Consider the following 15,873-nt stretch of genomic DNA (forward strand, 5'->3'; position numbering starts at 1 on the left):
GCTATATACTACTTAGAAGGGAGCTCAGAGAAGATAGTGCTCATCAGAGATTGCAACTAACTTTTTCTATTTATTTCAAGAAACTTTAGCACTACCGATGATGGCAATTAGATTTCTCTTCTCACTTAAGAAATGTGGAAATGGTGAAAATCACTTATATCACATAATGGGGGCTTCAGAGTCTCTTATACTGAAATTAAAATGCCGTCAATGATCCCAGTATAAGTCATCCAGATTCTGCCAATTAGATTACACTGTGTAGTAACCATGCTTACAAGTGTACCTTACTGTCACTCTTTGATGTTCCTAAAACGTTATCGCTTAATAACCACTCACTGACACTTAACGTGAACTACGGACACAGGTGATGGATGAGTAGACAGATAGATAGCAAGCAATTTTTTGACAAAAATACTATTGAGTTATGACCCAGAATGTATAATTTATGAAAATTAAGGGAGTTGTTTATGCAGATTCCAAAATACGTATACAATCTTCAGCTACTATAGTTTAGCGACACTCAAAGGCAAGAGGAGATGTGTGTTTTACCTCTCTGATAAAAATAAGTATGAATTAATTGTTTTGTTTTTCATTTTTCTGAGCATCCGCACATTGAAGATGGGAATATTTAGACACAAATGTAAATTCTGTTTACAAAGCTCAACCAGCACGAGACTAATAAAGAAGAAAATGTGCGTTTGTACTTCTTAAATCAAATTTTGGAGATGAATCTTCTTACATAAAAAGGAAATAATTCCCTTGTGATATTTATACCATTCCTCCATCTACTTATTTTATATTATTTGTGTCACATCTAGAATCAAATAATCATATTTTATTCATTAATCTATCAAGAGAGAAAAAAGGCATGGAAAATATTGTTCTGACTGCAAATGAAACATAAATATACTGTAATATTTTCACTTGATGTACATAAAAAAGATTAAGGGGATTCCATTTAATATTCCTTTGTAATATCTTCAATATGCCTAAAATATCAATAAACACATCCACAAAAGTACCTTATCACGGCACACTATTTTTCCCTGTGTGCTTATGTGAGGATCAGGTATTCTGTTGATTAATACAGAAGAGTATGGAATTGTCTTTGAAAACACCCATAGTTGCAATTCACATAAGGGTAAGGCAAACTGTTCAATTCAAATACAAAAATATACTAAAGAAAAAGAAGGGAGGGCAGGAAGGAGAGAGGAAGTAAATTAATCCTCAATTATTTGTTATACATTCTCAACAATCTACAGACATTGAGTCAGCCATGCAGCAACTCCACAATTAGTGCATTTTTTGGCCAATAAAATAGAACTTTGCATCAAATATAGTTTAATAGCATTCTTTGATGCAAGTCTAGTCTTGGAGGCATTCTCATTTTTACAAAGCTGAATTATGTCATTTTTTATATTCCCATATCATTTAAAAGATGATTGTGAGGGAACAAAAATATGCTTTGTGGAACATGAGTAAAATTGATTTTTAAAAATGAGGAAAGCTATGACTAAAAATAGACTTAGGAGGACTTATGAAATTTCTGTAGAGAAAATTGTGGTAGATAAGTCATAATATTGAACTTTGAATATGACTGTATCTCTTTCTTTTAATGAAAATATACTAGTATAGCGTGCAGGGTATAATCTTTGCTAATTTGTTATTGCATTAAATAAACGTTTACTGAGCACTAACTGTGCTTAGCCCTGAACCATCCATCGTTCTAGCATTTGCAATTGTCTTTGGCAGTGGAGGCAGAGAAAGAAAATTGTTTGAAGTCTCTAAATATAAATGTTATTCATTTATGATACTTTCCAAAGAGATAAGAAAATCACATCTATATACCTCTACCTACTTAGAGAACTCTCACACACACACACACACACACACACACACACACACACACACAAAGTCATCTAAGCAAGAGGATGGATATTGTTTATGATAGGGAATAGCACGTGACATTTAAAACCCAGGAAATAAAGCTTAAAACTTGATAAGAAAAAGAAACAGTGTTGGCCCCGGTGCTTTGCCATGAAAAGGCAACCGAGATTTAGTTAGCCGCAACATATGGTAGAAGCTAAATGGCATCCCTTGAACTTATTTCTTTACTGACCTTTTGAAGTTGCCAGGTTCAACTAATTTTCTCTTCATGGTTACATCTAAAGCAGGTTCCAGAGACAGGAACCAACAGTTCAGCAGAAATAGATTAGCATCACAACTTTCTGTAAGAATGAAATGAGAAAGCACTAATAGCCCTTTGGTTGATTAAGCCCTGCTAAATCGGATGATAGCCTTTGTCCATCAAAAAAATTGTTCTGTTTCATAAATATACATGTATTGGATGCTGGAGGGAAATTCCGAGCACCACAGATAACATTTTTTGGGAGACTGATCAATATACAAATCAGAGTAGCCAGAGAGGCAAATCAAAGAATCTAAGGCAGATGAAATGGCAAAGGGAACATGATAAAAATCTCAGACTTGAGCCAGTAAATAAGTTAGTTATCTGGGCACATTTTCAAGAGGCAAGCTGTGTATATGTGTGTGTGTTATTTGCGTGCGTGTGTGTGTGTGTGTGTGTACGTAATACAGAGCAACAAGAATTATCATTGGTTTATCTACCTCCGCCCCCACCCTGAGAGGTGTATAACACACCAAAGTTAGGACATTTTTTTTCTGAATTAAAAAGCTAAGTTAGACCATTTCCTCTGTGAATGCCAATAGTGCTGAAAACAAAAAGAAAACTGTTTTTCTCCACCAGCTGCACTGAATAACTTTGTAACAAATATAAAATGACTGAAATCAGTATCAGCACACCACTGAGCAGAATATTTTCAAAAAGAAGTCTTCAGACCTTAAATTGCACCTATAATAGAAAGGCTTCTCCAATGATGCTTGTCCCTTGATTTGCCAGACACGAAAGTTTGCTAATGGACCAGAAAAGTGTGGTTGGAAATACAAATTGAATGTCACTTTACCCATTGAAAGCCTTTGGTTTTGCATGGAAAATCTGCTCCAATTGGAATGTTGATAAAGCTGTGAGGTGTGCCACCTTGAGTAGAAAAATAACAAAGATTGTCATTTTTTTCTTTAAAGCATTAATTTACCCACATCGATAAGGTTTTCTGAACAGCTGTTGAAGTGTGGATTTGAACTTTTTAATATGTGCATGTTCTTTTTCCCCACCAACAAACAATGAAAGGAACCTGGAAAGCAAAGCCCAGAGGTACAATTTCTTGAATAGAATCATTACATTCTCATTCTTTGGAGTTTCTTTGCTTTGTTCCAACAATCTGTTCCTCCTGACTAACAAGCAGTATCAGACCTTTGAGTACATTCACATCGGTCTTTACAAATGCCTTCTCAAGTGGTCTCCTCCATCCGGCTGAGCATGTTTCACGGGCTGTTTGTTTTGTTTTACATTGATCACGCTGCCATTGGCTACTTAAATTGTGTTCAGTGCTAATTGAGGGGTTGCTAAAAATGAATACTGTGTTGACCACAGTTCTACATAATACCCAAATAAAGTTGTTTTCCAGGGTAAGGAATTCCTTCCCTTCAGAGTTGATATGTGTACAGCAGGCAAATGGAACTGCTATTCTAGTGAGGGCTGCTATCAAATTTTCTGTTCTTTTAGCTAAATTCATGAAGCTTCAAGAACTCAAGAAATGCATCCTACACACCAGAAATGCAGCCAAGAAATGTTACAGAGTCTTGAATGTAGAGATTTACCCATCTTGAAGGTTTTAAGAGACTGTAAATTGTAAAGCAGAAGCACTGATTTCTAATAGTAATAATAATTAGCAATGTAAGATCCAATTTGCAGGGCAAGTAGATTAAAAAGTTTGAATGACAGCATTACAGCACAAATTTCAGAGCACATTATCCAGTGCCTCTAAAACATTTGGCCTGTTTGTGATGGTCAGGGGATAACTAGACATTCACTAGGGGAGTGTGGGGATCAGAATGAGGAAGGTAAACTGCCACTGAAGGTCTCTGAATGAAGCAGTCCCCTGAGTTGCTGGGAAGACTCCCCTCTCTATTTTCAGAGGGATTTTCCTCAACTCCTTGCCTTCTTCAGAGTCCGGGGGATAAAAAAAAAAAAAGGTGATTTAAAATACTGCAACTGCTCCAGCATGAAATGACTATGTGACAGCGAGCTTCAAATCTGCTAAAGCAGAATTACAGAATACTATTATCAGAATTATTATTTAATCAGGGGGATAGCTCTAGAATTTATTCCAGCCACAGAGCTCGGGGAAGTGGAAAAACATGTCCGGACATGATGATTATGGAGAATTCCCTTTAAGGGAAAAAGAATGTAACCCTAAGAGAGAACATCTTTCAAAGGTATCACTTCTCTCCGTAGAAGAATCCCACTCCCAGCCCCCACCTTATCTTTCTCTCTCTCTCTCTCTAACACACACACACACACACACACACACACACACACACACACACACACACACACACACGAAGAAATCCCTGCAACAGTGGACACAGCTGATGCAAAGCAATATCTAGGCAGGGATTTTAGTGGTATTTAGCATGAACGACAGGGCTCACTTTGCATGCAGTGAGGTGCAGCCGCGAGGCTGAATGGATGGAAAATCCCGCTTTCGAATCTTATATAAACATCTTTCCCACATAGAGTTTTCCAGTTGAAAAGCTCCTATAATGAAGCCGGAGGTGACAGCCCAAGAAGGGTTTTTAACCATTGAGATGGCTGTCAGGAGTGTTGTAAAGAGGACAGGCGCTTCAAAAGCCAACCCTCATCCCTCGGATCTGCTTTGCAATGGTGCCGGATGCGAGAGGACAGTACTCTCGCTTACCTTCCCTAGCGTCCCCTCGTTCCCATTGTCAGCGCCCAAATACCATGACGCCGGGTGAAAGAAAGCAGCTGATCTGATTAGCAGCTCGGGCGCGCTAAGGGATTGTCGAATCATGCCTCCTAAGGAGGAAACTCTTGTGGAATCTTCAGGAAAGGGTGGTAAAGTTGAAAGGACCTTTCCCCCCTCCCGCTGTCTTGGTGATAAGCTCTATCGTTTGATTGGTGCTGAAGTGAGCAGCTGCCAGCCTGATTTTCCATTATGGACTAATGTTGTGCGTTTGCAACAATAAACAATTAATGTTGTTTGATTTCTTACATTTAGGAACCCAAGCAAACAGCTGCCCTCTCCGCTGGTGGAGGCAAACGGCTAGTCCTTGACATGCCGCCGGCTCCGTGCCTGCGGAGGAAGGGTCAACCGCAAGGAAACTTTGAGGATTCTGCCAGATTGGGTGGGGGAAGTCTCTGGTGTTTGGGAGGAATAAGCGGAGGAAATTGTGGATACCTGTTGGCATCAGCGTTGTCGGCAGCACGTTTTTACCGTTTCCCAGCCTTGGCTGGAGCCTGGGAGAACGGGAGTAGGTTCCTTATGAACCTGTTACGTACTGGCAGAACCCAGGCAAGAGCCTTTTTCCCTCCGGTCCTGTGAGGGGCGCGACCAGCCCCCCAAAGGTTCTCGGATGAGAAGCGGCCAGATCACAGAAAGCGCAGCTCTGGGCTCAGCGGTCCCTAGGAGAGGGACTACGGAGTCCCCGGCTTAAAGGGGCCTCCGTGCGCGCAATCTCGAGCTCCGGGGAGACACTGCCTAGGGGTCCTGCAGGGGTGCTGGGCAGCGTCTTGGCGAGGGCAGAGCCGCGGGGCGACTCCGGAGCCCGGCAAGTTTGCAGCGGGCACCGCGCCTCCCAGAGCTGGAGCTGCCACTTGTGGGAAAGCCTCGCCCTGGGGCTTTCGCAGCTGAGCCTTGGCCCTCAGCCTTGCCGCGGGGGTCGCCCTCCCTCGCCTCGGAGATGAGGCGGTGCAGAAAACCAGCCATAGGGCACTCGGGCCCCCTCACCTCCTTTTTTCCCTGGCTTGCACCCTCCGCACAGCGGGCGGCTGGTGCTTCTCATTCACCGCACGCACCCCGCAGTGAAGGCGCGCGGCTGCAGCCGCGCCTGCCTGCGTTGGGAGGCTGCGAAATAGTCAAGTCCCCGCAGGGAAGGAAAGCGGCAGGAAAACTGGAGGGGCACAGCCTGGAGCTTGCTACTCTCTAGGATCTGTTGTCAAAGCAGTTTGCAAAAACAGGCCAAACCCTGAGGCGAACGTACGTATCACCCATGGATATCGCGAAAGACACAGCTTAGCCCCGAGCCTTTGCTAGGAACCCGCATCCACCATCTGAGAGGTAGGAGGAGCGCAAGGTGTCCGAAGGGGCACGAGAATTCCTATAAGAAACGGTCCCTTCTGGATCGTCGGGACATAGAGAAAAACGGGGCTGGGTTAGGGGAACACTTACTCGTGTGGGGCCCTGCGCTGGCTAATGTCAAGCCTCTTGGTTCACAAACGGCTGGAGGGGCTCGGGGTCAGCTCCCGAGGGCGGCGAGCGCCGACCGGTCCTCGCGCGCTAGGCAGGCGCCTCCGGATTCCGTTCATGCCTCTCGGAGCTGCAGGGCTTGGTTCGGAGACGCGGGGCGGGCGCGCAGGGCTCTGGGTGTCCGCAGCCCAAAGTGAAGCTGGTGGCTTGACGCTACCGTCTATGCACAAATCGGCAGCGGCGGCGGCGGAGCTTGGAAGAGGCAGGGAGATTCCAAATAAATCCGCTAATTCTGGGCTGAGCGCTCCGGCGTGCGAGCCCGCCTGCCTGCCAAATGTAACTGTGAAGTGATGTGGAAAAGTGAGCCGGGTGCCTCCCCTGACGGATCTCATTGGGCAGAGCGCAGAGGCAGGTCTACCACTTGGAAATTCATGTAAGCAGTCCCCCCTCCCCGCCCCCTCCCCGCCTTCCCCCTTCGCTCTCGCGCGCTGGCTCGATCGCTCTCTTTCCCCCTACCCAAGTGGGCGCACAACTTTTCTCTCCTCGCTCCCGAGCACGCCCCGCGCGTCTCTGCCGCCAGAGCCACGGGGTGAAGATGCGCCCTTCCGCGCGGTGCGGGCAGTCTGCCGAGGGCCGAGCTCCTGGATAAGGGGGCTGGCAGATGATAACAGCATGCGGAGGAGGTACCCGCGAGCTTTCTCTCTAGAGGTCTCACCTGAGCTCTGGGGCTGGCGTTATCTTGTAAAGCGTCTCAGTGACTCTCAGCTGTTTTCGGTAGAAGGAAGAGGACGCGACAGGGCAAAGGGTTGAGAGTGGGCAGTTTACCTCCGCTTTATTCCCAGGGCCTCTTGCGTACAGAATAGGGTGACTGTGAGACCCCTACCTGCAACTCAGACGCTATGGTTTAGAGGCTGTGTGTCGCGGTACTGTGATGGAGCACATTCCTGATGTCCTCGCGCTCCTTTGGGAAAATAGGATGAGGGGCAGTAGAGGGGCAGCAAGGAGGGGAGCGCAGTAATTGGTTGTGGGGAGGAGGGCAGGCAAAGCAGAACTTGCCTGGGAAATAGGGGAGGATTGCTAGGTCTTCTCAATGTGCCCTGATCTCATATCCTCTCAGGTACCATCCTTGCAGCTCTCCTGCCTCCACCAAAATCTGCCCTGTTTGTGGCCACTTCAAGTATTCTGATGGGCTGCGCTCAAATCCTGAGAAATGGCCACCCTGGGGTTACAGGGATCATGAATCAGGAGGTCCAGATTTCTTTTCTTTTCAACACTGGGACTAACATGTAGACGATGCCACTGTGATCATCTTCTAATAAAATTAGCTAAATATAAGACAAATTAATTCTTACCTGAAAAAAAAAAATCCCTCCTCTCCACAGGAGATCCCGATTTAGTCCCTTCCCTGAGTGCACTAGACGTGAGCCTGTGGGTGGATTTTACCATCTGGGGACAGAGCCAGAACAGAAAGGGGAAAGGGGTGCAAGGGACCAGAAGCACGGTCTGTAGAGCTTGTACTGTCTGACTCGAATGAATGAGAAAGAGTGAACAGAATGAGAAAATAGGCACAATATGCTTATGATATTTATGCAAATTTGACTTTTTTTATGTGCTGCATCTAACAACCCATTGTGAAATGTGAAAAAGAGTATTGACTGTAGCTCTAATATCGGTTTGTTTCACTTTGGAGCTGTCATGGGCAAGAAACTTAGTGGATTATTTCAGAGAGGGAGAGGTGAAGAGAACCAGGTGGTATTTTTCTCCCCCCAGGCAGTCACTAAGTAACTGTTTGTTCTCTTCTCAGACTGTGTCTGCTTACAGGGTATTGGAATTGGCTAATTCTGTCTTGGAAAAAGGAGCAGCAGTCAAGGCTCAATCAAATTATAACTGCTGCTAGACCAGACAGTCCCAAGTGGACAAAGAAATAGATCACATTTTGGGTTGTGCTTAATTTCAGACATTCATTTTCACTTTGAACAAATAATTTGAACCTTTCCTTGGGGTAACTTCTTACACCTATGAGAACTAAAATAAAAGTCATATGCTACTGAAAGCTGGGGATTGTCACAAGTAACAAACTCATCTCAAAAAAAAAGAAAAAGCCAGATTGTTAGACAATATCCTCAAATCTCATTTTCTTAACAAACTATGCTGACAAAGATAGTCAGAATCCAATGGTTTTTAAAGAGAGCCAGAATCCAATGGCTCTGGGTATCTAGGGTTAAGAAGAGTTTGCTTTAACTCATCTTGTCCATATTTACTCTTACAGCAGTTATATACATTATCTTCCCTGAATTTTGGTCCTCTGGAATTCAGGGTAACCCTATCTGTACCTGCTAATATCTACTGAAAGCGTAGGAGTAGGAATTTCCTGACTAATTCTTAAGAGAGGTTTGGATGATTAAGCAGTGTGATAGAGGATTTGGATAATGTTAAAAAGCCCCTATAAGGATATTTCTTAAATAATCAGGGATGCTGAAAGACAAGGCATTTATCTCTTTAACAATTCCACTCACTCTTAATAAGATGCAGTGCAATGTCACAATGGTGAGAGCCTACCCCCTTAAGAAAGTAGACGATGCTCTCTTTCAACATCCTCAACATCCTCTCCAGGGTTACAGCCTTCCAGCGGGAAGAGGAACACAGTGGTACACAGGCTTTTTAGAATGGCGACTGAAATTGCATGTGTTGTGGAGCATTGCAGGGGAGGAAGGGTGAGGAATGATCTGATAGGGCAGGAGTATAATTGGAGAAGGAGTTGGGAGGAGGGAGAGAAGATTGCATTCAGAATAACCTTGGCTGACTAATGCAAAAAGTAGAATGAGGCAGGATGTCTCTAGCCTGGGTCTCCGTGACAGACAGGCAGTTTTGCAAGGGAATCTACTGTAGAGAGTGAATGAGATACAGAGGGACTCCATGTAGTGAAAGATACTTTTATTTTTTCACTATGACTGGAACCTTTGTCGTAATTTTGACCAAGGGAGACAGTAAACCAAGTGGCCAGTGAGTTGCAGAGTAGGGAATCAGATGGTTCATAGGAAACAGAGCTGAAGAAGATGGAGAGAGTGTTAGGAAGACTCCAGCTCCTCTGGTTGGAGCAGGAAATGACAGAATGGAACATAACTATTATTGGCTGCATTAAAATGCAATGTTTTGTAGTTTTCATTCATCAATGTAGAATTAAAAATTAAAACAAACTAAAACCAAAATGAATTTACCGTATTATGATTATTGGTAACCTTTAGATTTATTGAATTGCTTGTAATGTGATATCTATGTGCCAGGTATTATCATTTAAAATAAAATCTCAAGAATCTGACTTATGAAAAAGACCAACTCAAATTACCATGTAATATTTTTCCAGAAATGCAGAGTCCCTTTCCTGTATTTCATTAGGATGAAGATGTCTGAAACCACGCCCTTTATTTGGGGTATGGGGCGTGGGTAAGTAATATATAACAACTCTGGCATTAAGCATAAGAAACATAAATTTTATTTTGGATTCCAGTATTGAAGCATAAGTCATAAGAATAAAAACATTAAGAAAGAAGTTTTGAGAAGTTTGTAAATGTTTAAGTAAATTTAGGATAGCTGTTTTGTTTGTTTATGAATTTGCTTTAAACCATTCTCTTACTAAGTTTATGAGAAGATACGATGGTGCTCCCGTTAAACAAATGTGAGCAATTCTGAGGATTCCTTTAGGCCAGTGGTTTTCAACCTGAAACCCTGGACAAGCTTCTGCCTCAATATTCACTGGAATTTGTTAGAAATGCAAATTATTGGACCCTGAATCTGAGTGGGGCTCAGAAATCTGGGTTTTAGCAAGTGTCCCAGGAGATTCTGTTACCTGATAAAGTCTGAGAACACTGCTTTAGGCAATTTCTTTCTCATGTGACATAAATAAAGAGAAGAAAAAAATAAAATAGTAGATTGTATTAACGTTTACTGTTTTTGTCCCAGAATATTCTAAGACAAACTACTATCTTAAAAAACAAGATTTGAAAAGAAGAATAAAAGTGTAAGCACACTAAATTTATCATCTGAGTACCTCACTAATGTTTAGCATGGGATTTGAAAAACTAAATTGATTTCTTTAGAAGTAGTTATGAATTCTTGGCATAAAATCATCACTGAGCTTGCTATTCAGAGTTGCGACGCTCTACATTTCTTGGCTTGCTGGTTTTAGCTGTCCCTGAAATTAGGCCTGAATCTCTGAATATTGACTATAATTACTAATCTTGAGCTTGTCATTATATTTTCAGTAAATGGAGGTGTAAACACTTTCTGAAAACCACATCTGTGCTGAGAGCATTTTGGAGAAGGTTTTCCAAATGGCATTATCTCCCATCTTCCCAGGTGCTAGAAAACAGATAAGCTTCAATTCAGCTTCTGAACAGAAACTTGGTCGGGTGGGCAGCAGGTGGGGTACTGGATAGATTTAAGAGGACTGGTACAAAGCTATCCAATAAACCAGTCCAGCTTTTGTGGACTACACACTTAGCATATTAGTGTTTTGGTTTTTTTCTATCTTTTTTTTTTTCTTCTGTAAGAGAATACCAACTAGATTAAGATTCTAGACCACTCTTGTTTAACTTAGGAGCAAAAAGGAGGAAAAAATTAAAAATAGTTCACAATGTGTTCCAAGTAAAAAGAAGACAGAAGAAAAAAGAGTAAGAGTAAAAAAATAAGAAAGAGGAGTATAAAAGGTACCCCACTCCTTGAAATACTACTACGTTGGTATAACAGAGTATATTTAATACTAAAATATAATAATTAAATTTAATTAATTTTAAGTTTGGCTTAGAAGATTACCATTATTTGATATTTGCACACTTACACTAAGGTACCATTACAGATGTATAGGGGAATACAGATGTATGGAGGAGGGGAGGTGAAGGCAAAACAATTATCTTACTATGTGTAAAATGGAATTTATAGTTGTGATTAGTTATCCAGTCGCTTATTAGAGAGAAGACCACATATAAATGCAGTGGACAAATGTTACAAGATATTGAAGGGAAATGAATTATTGAGAATGTGAACATGCTTCTTTTATTAGTCAAAGCTGGATAATACTAAGGATTTTTGTTTGTTCTTTTGCTAAAGATGCTGCCATGTGGAAATCAAGGCACTGCTTTTAGGCTGCCGTCTCCCGCCTGCATAGGCGACTAGTCCTGTTAGAGTGGATGTCGAGGCTTTTTTTCTTCTACCTCAAGTGCCCTCTAGCGTGCAATATCTGTGCAGGTTGCTATGTACAAGGAGGAGGAAAGAAGAAAGAAAGAGAAATATTCTACCAATTGCCATCCTAATTCCTGAATGGCTCTGCTCTTCTTTTCTCCTTCCTTAAAGGGGTCATTTCCACCTAAGTGTTTAGCAAAACAAAAAAAGGTGCTGTTGCTTTTGCATGAAAAACTAATCACTCATCTTCTAAACTGGGAAACAAATGCTAATCCTTTCTCAGGGGTTTCTTTTGAACATTCATCATAATTTTCCAGAAGTTTCATACACTCTGGTAATCAGGCAAATAAAAGAAGGTAAGTTGCTCCCTAGGAAGAAATCCTGTTTTGTTCCTCACTCCACCACAGACCAGCTGTAAGGCTTTTGATGCAAAATGATTAACCTCTCAATGGGTTTTAAGTTCGCGTCTCCATAAGAGTGCATAATACTTCTTTCCATCCTCAGGGAGGTGGTGTGAGGTCTAACTGAGGTTTCTAAAACAATTTTGGTTCCTCAGATACAATTCGATATACATTTGAACTTGACTTTCATCTTGCAACTACTAACGGGGTTTCCAATTCTCTTTGGTAGTCCATAGGGAAACTGTGATCAGGATCTCTATTTTCATAAACATGTCGTTAAAACAGCTCTATTGTAAATAGTGGATTTACTTAAGAGATTTGGAATGGTAGAAAATGGAAAAGGATATTTGCAGAAGAGAAATATACTTGTTTTTGCAAACATGTCTGTGTATGAATAAATATAGCTAAATAGTAAGGCAAAATTTCTACAAGACATACATTTGGGCATATCTTCCTAAATTTTAAAACAAACTAACAATAACAGAAGGTATTTTTACTCACCCAGATGCCACCCACTAAGCTCTTAGTCTCTGAGAAAGGAGGAGATACCTGTAAACAAATTTATGTGTTGGCATCTGTTCAGATGGTAAGATATCTAGACACCTGTTACTTGGAGATTACTATTATAGTGATGTGATTACTATGCAGCATTGTGTTTTATTAATATCCTCATGGCTACAATACTTTGAAGGGCAAGAAAGGAGAAAGACAAGCTAACATGACATACTTCATTACTTTCTTCTTACTTTCTTCTCATGCAGTATCTCTTTAATTATTAAAGCACTATGGATAGCGGCTATTGTTTGTATCCTTTAAAATAGGAGAAAACTGAGGCTCAGAGAAGTTAAGTGATTTGTTCAAGGTTACACAGTTAATAAAGAGTATAATTTAAACCCATGTTTTCCAACTTCAGTTGTTCTTTAGCACTGCCTCCCAATATTAAAATACTAACAAGTGACTATTATAACCTACTTTTAAATAATGCAATACCTCACTATAGAATGGATTCATAAGTTGCAAGGAAAGAGAAGCTAAACATTATGTGTTTACAAAGAGAATCTGAATCTTTAATTGCGAGTGATTTTGCAAATATAGATCCTAGATTCCATGGCTAACCAATTAAATCAAACTCTCCAAAAGAATATGTATTTTTTTTAGAAAGCAACAAAGGTAATTTTGATTCAACATTACAAGCATCATTCTGGAGACCATTTGGAAATAATGAAACCAAATGACATCTAAAGTCTTGTTTACTTCCTTACTGTTAGAGTCCAAGGTTAAGTCACAGTTCTGCTATTGCTATATAGGTTTGTATATCCTTTTATATATTTCCAAGCACATCAGCTCTCCTATGTGACCCTTACCATGATCTTGTGAGGTGAGAAGACGATATATTATTACTTCGATTTTATAGAGTTACAGGCTTTTAGAGCCCAAAGGGCCCGTAGAGATTGTCTAGTTCAACCTCTTCATTTTACAGAAAAAGAGCTGGGTAAGGTTTTTGACTTCTGAGCCTAAGGTTACAGAGCGAGCTCTTGAACAAAAGAAAACCAGAGCGCAGGTCATTGTTCTTTAAAGGATGTAAGCATGACCCAACGTGTCCCTGCATGTGGGAAAAATTAAGCTAATAACCTGAGTAGTCTTCAACATATACAGTTAAAAGATGAGAGAAAACAAAAAAAAAAAATGTAGTTCAGATACTCTGATCCAAATTAATGTTGTCTAGAGAAGGTCTACTTTCTGGTGAGATTACCTTGGATCTCATCACCTAGTCTCTGTTCAGTCTAATAATATGTCTTGTCTTGGTTGAATTATTTTAGTATCATAGAGTCTAGCTCACTAAGGTAGCCCCAAAGCTTTTTTCCAAGCAGATCACATGTGCTGTAGATTTTTGAAGGGAAGATTATTAGGAAATCAGAGGAAGACAACAACATAAGAAAAACAAAAAGTGCTCTCATATGCTGCAATGTACTGAAACTTCCACTGGTCTTTTCTGATAAGAAACCCAAACAGAAACGATAACTCATTTAACATGGAAGTATGTGAGACTGACTCCTACATTATCCCAAAGCACAGAAAAGCCAATGTACCTGACTTGTCCAAATCAGGAAACCTAATGAATTTCTTATCATTCCTCTATTTTGCATAATAGTATTCCGGCTTTCTTCCCTAAAATTATCTCATTGTGCCTGAGCAGGGAACACCTTATTTTTCACTGGGTTGTTTTCTAACCTCAAATTACATAAGGCACATAATCACTTTTCTGGAATAGAAAATGATAATAAATGGCACTAACAGTTGTAATTGGTATTCTTAAGCTTGAGGGCTTAATATCTTGCCAGGCACTATAGAAACTGATTTACATATGTTATCTCATTCATTGTCTATAACTCCCTAATTTTTCAGATGAAGAAACTGTGAAGGGAAATGTATTTTGCTTCTCTAAATCCCAAATAGACTTCTGCTTGTCTCTTCCATATCACTTTATAATACAACCTATTTGTCATGTATGCACCAGCCAAGCTACTTTGTTTTTCTCAAGACTTTGAAAACGGTAACTCCTTTATTTGTTGGTGGGAGAGTAAAGCCTGCAAGGAATAGCAAGACATTTGGAGTCATATAGATCTGATTTCAAGTTCTGACTGAACACATTACTAGTTTTGTGATGTGGTTTGGCTCTGTCCCACCCAAATCTCATCTTGAGTTGTAGTTCCCATAATCCCCACATGTCCTGAGAGGGACCCAGTGGAAGATAATTTAATCATGGGGGTGATTACCCTCATGCTCTTCTCATGATAATGAGAGTTCTCATGAGATCTGATGGTTTTACAAAGGGCTTTTTCTCCATTTGCTTGGCACTTCTCCTTGCTGCTGCCATGTGAAGGACATGCTGGCTTCCCCTTTCACAATGATTGTAAGTTTCCTGAGGCCTCCCCAGCCATGCCGAGCTGTGAGTCAATTAAAGCTCTTTCCCCTATAAATTGCCCAGTCTCAGGTATGTTTTTATTAGCAGCATGAGAATGGACTAGTACACTCTGTAAATTGAACTAGCTGGTGAATCATGTTGATAATCTCTTTGAGTCTCATTCACCTTTGTGTATAAAGATATTTAACTCACAGGTTGTTGTATTAAAGGATGCAGTGAAAAACAAATGTCCAGTTTTTGATGTACATGTTGGTTTCCTCTCAGGTGAGCCCATTGATACTTATCTAAGAAGAGCAGATGGTTAGAGAACAGGTCCTTTTGTGATTCCTACAGCTAGGCTACTCTTCTTAGAGTACCGTTCTGTCTTGTGGCTACAGGACATTCAGGCATTCATTCCACTCTCAATTAGCCCTTTAAATGCTGTTATCCACTGTTCTCCAATATTTTCAGGGCTCCAGGTAAACCCTCCTTTCATCATTCTCCAAATCATCGTGTTCTAAACAGTTAATGCCTTGCACATGTAACAGCATTTCTTCCTGGGGAGTAAAATTGTGTTTTGTATTTTTTTCTTTTTTCTTTTTTTCTTTTTTTGAGACAGAGTCTCGCTCTGTCATCAGGCTGGAGTGCAGTGGCACAATCTTGGCTCCATGCAACCTCCGCCTCCTGGGTTTAAGCCATTCTCCTATCTCCACCTCCCAAGTAGCTGGGAATACAGGCCCATGCCACCACGTCCAGCTAATTTTTGTATTTTTAGTACAGATGTGGTTTCACCATGTTGGCCTGGATGGTCTCAATCTCTTGACCTCGTGATCAGACCACCTTGGCCTCCCAAAGTGCTGGGATTACAGACTTGAGCCGCTGCGCCCGGCCAAAAATTTGTTTGTTTGTTTGTTTGTTTGTTTGTTTTTTGTTTGTCTCTCTATTCTTCTTCATTAATACAAGACTAAAGGAAGCTAATGTTAGAAGAGGGATTGCTTCAGTTTCATAATCTGGTAAATAAATATGGGTTAATATTTTGTAT

The 15,873-nt window shown here is 41.0% G+C and overlaps 1 protein-coding gene across 1 annotated transcript in view; it reads right to left on the reverse strand.

The window, feature by feature from the left end:
- Window positions 1-6,691, reverse strand: part of CDH8 (cadherin 8) — a 385,185-nt gene extending 378,494 nt beyond the window's left edge. Inside the window, exon 1 of the mRNA XM_015126310.3 lies at window positions 6,330-6,691. The gene's annotated coding sequence lies outside the window, so the exon portion shown is untranslated. The remainder of the gene's footprint in view (window positions 1-6,329) is intronic.
- Between the last annotated feature and the right edge of the window lie 9,182 nt (window positions 6,692-15,873).

Source organism: Macaca mulatta, chromosome 20, assembly GCF_049350105.2.
Source record: "Macaca mulatta isolate MMU2019108-1 chromosome 20, T2T-MMU8v2.0, whole genome shotgun sequence".
Taxonomy (NCBI): domain Eukaryota; kingdom Metazoa; phylum Chordata; class Mammalia; order Primates; family Cercopithecidae; genus Macaca; species Macaca mulatta.